General features: G+C 42.8%; 2 long non-coding RNA genes across 2 annotated transcripts; both read left to right on the top strand.

Moving 5' to 3' along the window:
• Positions 1 to 678: 678 nt before the first annotated feature.
• On the top strand, positions 679 to 2,714 carry LOC136404487 (uncharacterized). The gene is made up of 3 exons (XR_010751258.1): positions 679 to 977; positions 1,030 to 1,293; positions 1,953 to 2,714. It is a non-coding gene; the product is annotated as an uncharacterized lncRNA (long non-coding RNA).
• Positions 2,715 to 2,978: 264 nt separating this feature from the next.
• Positions 2,979 to 3,569, top strand: LOC136404488 (uncharacterized). The gene is made up of 3 exons (XR_010751259.1): positions 2,979 to 2,997; positions 3,101 to 3,433; positions 3,534 to 3,569. It is a non-coding gene; the product is annotated as an uncharacterized lncRNA (long non-coding RNA).
• Positions 3,570 to 6,408: the final 2,839 nt, after the last annotated feature.

Below are 6,408 nucleotides of genomic sequence, written 5' to 3'. Positions count from 1 at the left end.
GAGCATGGATTAGACAATGACATTGTATCAACATTAATTTTTCTGATTTTTATAATTGTATTAAAGTTCTATGAGAGAATGCCATCCTTCTTAAGCAGGTATTTGTGCATAAAATGATATAATATCTTCCGTGAGCTCTTAGGTATCAAAGTATCTGTCTAGATACTTTATGCTTATATAAATATGCACATACATCATACATATATACATAATGCTGTTAGCTATCTACTTATTTGATGAGGTAAGAAATACCTATACTTGTTTATTTAACAATGTGTTTATTAGTTAAAGTATTCTTTGTTAGATTCAAGGAGTACTGACATGCTGGGGCTGCCAAGAGTGTACAAGGTCCCTGTGATGCTGAGAACAAAGAGTTCAGCAACATCCTGCATTGAGTCAGAGACCCTTATCAGAAGTTTATGTTTGAAATTCTCCACTGAGTAATACCCCCCCCTGTAACTGCGCACGACCTCCCTAGCCAATGACTAACAGCCACATCAGCTTCTGTATGATGCTTGCTCATCCTAGACAGCCACCCTATAAAAAGGAGCCATTTTAGAAGCTCGGGGCTGCAGTCCCTGTGCAGGTTTGGGGGGCTGCAGTCCCTGTGCAGTTTGTTGGCTGTGCAGGTTTGGTTGGCTGCAGTGCTCCCTTGCATGGGTTGGCTGCAGTCCCTGTGCAGGTTTGGGGGGCTGCAGTCCCTGCGCAGTTTGTTGGCTGCGCAGGTTTGGTTGGCTGCAGTGCTCCAGTCTCTTCGGAGGCGTGGGTTGCCTGCAGTCCCTGCGCAGGTTTGGGGGGCTGCAGTGCTCCAGTCTCTTTGGAGGCGTGGGTTGCCTGCAGTCCCTGCACAGGTTTGGGGGGCTGCAGTGCTCCAGTCTCTTCGGAGGCGTGGGTTGCCTGCAGTCCCTGCGCATGTTTGGGGGGCTGCAGTGCTCCAGTCTCTTCGGAGGCATGGGTTGCCTGCAGTCCCTGCACAGGTTTGGGGGGCTGCAGTGTTCCCCTGTGTGGGTTACCTGCATCCCTGTGCAGGTTTTGGGGGCTGCAGTGCTCCCTTGCATGGGTTGCCTGCAGTCCCTGTGCAGGTCTGCAATAAAACTTATAAAATTCACTTTGTGTCTGCTGCGGCCTATCTCCTAGGATGTAACAGATGGAGGCCCCAGCGAGATTGGCCGTGTAAGACCCCTCCTCACGGAGTGGGCTGCAGCAGACGTTGGTAGCTGGCCAGCCTCTGGCAGTTGCCGTTTGAAACGGAATTTGGCTGATTTGAAACATTTGGAGTCTTGAGACTGTTTGGTAAATAAGCTTCCTCTTTGAATATTTGGAAACAGAGCTCTGGTTGGAAAAGGGTGTAGTGGAGCAGGCAGGACGCCACCTGATTTCTCCCCACCTGGTCAGTCGGGGAATGCAGGACGCTGCCTTCTCCCTTTGGTTTTGGTTTAGAAGTTTTGTTTGTTTTGTGTGCATATTTGGTTTGTTTGTCTGCTACTGGAATGGCCAACTTAAGAGCAGACTGGCCAAACCAAGGATTGCTAGACCCATAGAAAACATAGAGAGTTTAGCGTACTATCACCAGCACCCACCTGCAGGCAGGTGGCACAGTCAGTATGCAGCCCAGTATAGCAGCAGAGGTAGAGAAAGAAAAGGCAGCCAGGCTGCAGCTGGCTGCAGGAGAAGTGTCAGGCTCCCCTCACAGGTTCAGGCACTTGCCTCTCCCCCTTGGGCACTGGCTCAAGGGCTGAGCCACTGCTTAGTGAGGCAAAAGATAACAGCACTATAAGTTAGAGGTTATCATCACCTTGCTACAGCCCCTGCCCTCCTCTGCTTTGGCTCCGGAAAATCCCCACCTCCTATCTGGAGCCAGCCCCGAGGAGAAGATTTAGGGAATACGGCCCCTTCAAAACCCACTGCCTTAGGGTTCTTTAAATACAGGATACCCAGTTTTGCTCTCTTAGTCAAGCCCCTCAGTGAGATCTTCTGAGCATGGCTTTTAAGGTCTATAATAACCAAGGAAGTAACAGAAAAGGCAAATAAGGCCCAAAAGAAGTCAGGAAATACCAACTTTTGGCTCCAGCGCCCTAAGGGGCTTCATAGCTTTCATCAAGGCCCTGCTCCAGAGTGGAAAGAAAGGTCATTGAACTGAAGCCTGCCAGGCTTCCGGACCCCACCGGTTGACACACCTGTGCTGTGGAAAGAGGGACATAAGAAGGTAAGCTGCCCCCTTGCTCCATGAAGGGAGGGTTCAGTCTCTTCTAGCCCTGCTCCAGCTACCTGTGACCTGACCTTGCCCAGCGTGCTGGGAATTGCCACTGAAGGCCTAAGGACATCGTTCAGGAGCCTAAGGTATTTCTTCCAAGTAGCAGATAAGCTAATAGCACAAGGGCCATCTACTATGCCTTGCTTGAATATTTAAGTTTTGTTTATCCCTCGAAGATCTCTACTGTGGGTATTGACAGTCTGGTTTTATTGCTTTATGTTTAGTGTCTCCTTTATTTCTCTTATCTCAATGCCCCATGCCTATTATAGGCTGGGACCTGCTGCTAATTCCAGCTAGAAGCAGTAGTCAGTAGGACTTAAACTCTAACTGCAAAGTGTAGAAATGTAACACCCTTTCCCTAAGTACTTACAGGTTTTATAGGTTACTCAGCAAACTGTTCAAAGACTGTCCAAGAGGCACTTCTAGCAGTACACCACCCAAGGACTGACTCCCACGTAAACGGGTCCAGACACCATGATCCTGACAACTCCCACTACTGCCAAGGTAGAAGGCATATCCGCCTGGGTCCACCGCAGCCGGCTGAAGCTTGCAGTCCCAGCAGAGACACCTTTGTGGACAGTGAAGACTGACCTCGCCAACCCTTGTAAGCTGACCCCGAGAAGGACAGCATGCCCTGCTTCAGCCACAAATCAGAAGTCAACTGGTCCATGCATGGCTAATGCCTAGAGGAACTCACTAAGGACCTCCTTTTAATTAGACTTTAGGGAGGGAGGGAAACTAAGGTAAAGGAAAGCCAAGTAAGTCATCTTAAGGTTTGATGCATGTACTGCTATGAGTCATACAGAAAGGGGGTGTAAATCCCTTGGCTGAGAGAGAAGCTATAAGGTAAATGAAAGTTATGTATGTGCTCATAGCTACCACTATAGAATAATCTGTGAATATTGGTCATGTGTCCAATAGGCTGCTTATGAAAAGGACACCTCCAAAAGCAATCTTTAAAAGAGGATTACTTAGTACTAACTTAGTCTTTGCTGAAGGTTAAGGTTTTTAGGAATTAAGAATTCTGATTAGTTAGAAAGGAATTGTATGGTTTTGATAATAGAAGGTATAAGGTGTAGGTACTTTTGAAAAGAAAAGGAAAAGCAAGTTGTTATGAAGGCCAGTTATTTCTGGATAAGAAAGTGCATAAAAGTTGAAGGTTTATGTAAGTTGCAGAAGGTTTGTGTAAGTTGCAGAAGGTTTGTGTAAGTTGCAGAAGGTTAGTGTAAGTTGCAGAAGGTTTGTGTAAGTTGCAGAAGGTTAGTGTAAGTTGCAGAAGGTTTGTGCAAGTTGTAAGAAGTTAGTACAGAGAAGAAAAACACAAGGCAGAAAGTATTCCGTAAAGCTTGTAGTACTAAGGGCACACTATCAGCGTGCCAGCACATACTAGGGAGGACCCCTGACCTAATTAGCTTATAGCTACAGCTAAAGTAGAAAATTCTCATAAGCCCCAGCCTTATACCATTCTCCCCACTGATGAAGAATCAAGGATTTGATTTATGCCCAAAAGAGATGGGGGAATGTTAGATTCAAGGAGTACTGACATGCTGGGGCTGCCAAGAGTGTACAAGGTCCCTGTGATGCTGAGAACAAAGAGTTCAGCAACATCCTGTATTGAGTCAGAGACCCTTATCAGAAGTTTATGTTTGAAATTCTCCACTGAGTAATACCCCCCCCCGTAACTGCGCACGACCTCCCTAGCCAATGACTAACAGCCACATCAGCTTCTGTATGATGCTTGCTCATCCTAGACAGCCACCCTATAAAAAGGAGCCATTTTAGAAGCTCGGGGCTGCAGTCCCTGCGCAGTTTGTTGGCTGCGCAGGTTTGGTTGGCTGCAGTGCTCCAGTCTCTTCGGAGGCGTGGGTTGCCTGCAGTCCCTGCGCAGGTTTGGTTGGCTGCAGTGCTCCAGTCTCTTCGGAGGCGTGGGTTGCCTGCAGTCCCTGCGCTGGTTTGGGGGGCTGCAGTGCTCCAGTCTCTTTGGAGGCGTGGGTTGCCTGCAGTCCCTGCACAGGTTTGGGGGGCTGTAGTGTTCCCCTGTGTGGGTTACCTGCATCCCTGTGCAGGTTTGGGGGGCTGCAGTGCTCCCTTGCATGGGTTGCCTGCAGTCCCTGTGCAGGTCTGCAATAAAACTTATAAAATTCACTTTGTGTCTGCTGCGGCCTATCTCCTAGGATGTAACATTCTTAACTACAATGATACCTATAAAATATTTATTATTTTGCTTTTTGTTTCACATATATTTGATAACCTCCTATTTCACATCCCTAATTATCTTTCAGGTTAATATGGTTTTGTCTGTATTCAGATAAAGAATATTTTTATATTATTATACATGCATGTTGCTTCAGTAGTTTTCTAGCAGAAAGACTGACTTCACATCTCTGCGTTTTGTGCCTGTGTACTCAGTGTTTACCGTGCATTGGTATCATGTAGAAACTGGTTAAAGTGAAGGTCTGGTTAAAGCCTGGGGTTGTTCGTTTCTTCAAGCGCCCAGCAAGTGATGCCCTTGCTGAAGGTCACTCTGGTTAGACCTTAACCTTTCTCTGTCACTTTTCCTGAACTTATTTTCCTCCTTAGACCCCCTAATAATGAGTTTCATAAGAAGATATGATAGAGCACAATCATATCTAAACTTAATTCAGAACTAAACTTAATTCAGAAGAGATTAACTAGGGAATAATTTCCTTTTGAATAAATTTGGATGAGGGAAATGATTATATTAGAATGGGAAAGTGGAATGAAGTTTGCTGAATAGAATTGCAGCAAAATTTGGAGAAGGAACTTAAATATTAAGTGTATCAACAGTGATAAGCGTATGCAAACATTTCTCAGGATTGTGACCCAGATAAATGCACTACAGTATCCAGAATCTTAAATTTTGTGCTTAGGAAAGGTTTTGCAGGGTTTCACACCTCAAACAAAGGCATCTAATGTCCAGCAATTTCTGAGTTTCACCTGCATCAAGCTGTAGGAATTTTTTTTTGTCCCAAAACATTTGATTTTCATTGTATTTACCAGCTGCATTTGCCATGCTACAATTATTACTATCTGTAACCATATGACTTTGGTTTGCTTAATATTGTTCTTTTATTAACTTATTTTTAAAAAATGAACCTAAGTTACATGTGGTTTGTTTGTTGAATTGGAAATATAATAGTGGAATCTGTGTCTAGCATACTGTGTACAGACGATAAAAGCTGAAGAGGCACAAAATAGTTTTTTTTAATTTTTTTTTTGATTATGGATGTTTGTGTCAGTCAGCTTGTGTTAGTTCTGCTGTGTTAGAGTCTTGTCTCCTTTGTAATATTGTTGACAGGCTATTCTAAAGAACAGAAAATAATTAAATTCTACACAGCTCTTTAGGCATTCTTTTCTTCTTTTGGACATTTATAGGTATATTATACAGCACAATTTCATCCAATATTTTATATATATATATATATATATATCTTCAAATTTCTGTCAGACACATGCATTCCCATGAAAGTATCCAGATTACATCATAATACATATTATATGATACATTAATCAATCCTTTTTTATTTTTTGACAAGGCATAGCTATTTTATCCAGAATTCCTTTTAATAATGAGACTTCTGACTCCAATGAAATTTGAGGTAAATACATATCTTTTGATATGTCTAATAAAATAATGAATAGGAGGACTGCCACTAGTTTCTAAAGGCAGTGCACCATGTCATCCTTCTCAAAATGAAGGATGTTTAGGTATATTTTCAACTATTAAATTGCCTGCTGCTTTTTGGAGAGTGTATTTTTAAGTCACATAAATTTTTAGATATATTAATAGCATTTTATAATATGATTTATTTCAATACATAAAGTTTAATGAAATCAATAGGTGTATAATTCCAGTTCAGAAACTACAAACTGATGTTCTACTTCCTAAAAAATTATTTTAACTGAGACAGCTTTTGAACTCAGATTTTTGTGATACATATATCATGACAAATGCAATAGTTATTGGGTGTTCTTTAAAGTATATCTAGTTAAAGAAAGATTGTTGTTGAATGTCAAAAGGAATGGGGATATAACAATCATAAATTAATATTAAGGTAAGAGAAAAAACCAGGCATATTTGACTATAGGTAGGGGAAAAAAAGTAAAATAATTTCCAGTCTGATTCTTTACTA

This window comes from Saccopteryx leptura, chromosome 4 (genome assembly GCF_036850995.1).
Source record: "Saccopteryx leptura isolate mSacLep1 chromosome 4, mSacLep1_pri_phased_curated, whole genome shotgun sequence".
NCBI lineage: Eukaryota > Metazoa > Chordata > Mammalia > Chiroptera > Emballonuridae > Saccopteryx > Saccopteryx leptura.
The sequence above is the reverse complement of the archived record's forward strand: the minus strand, read 5'-3'. Positions and strand labels throughout refer to the sequence as shown.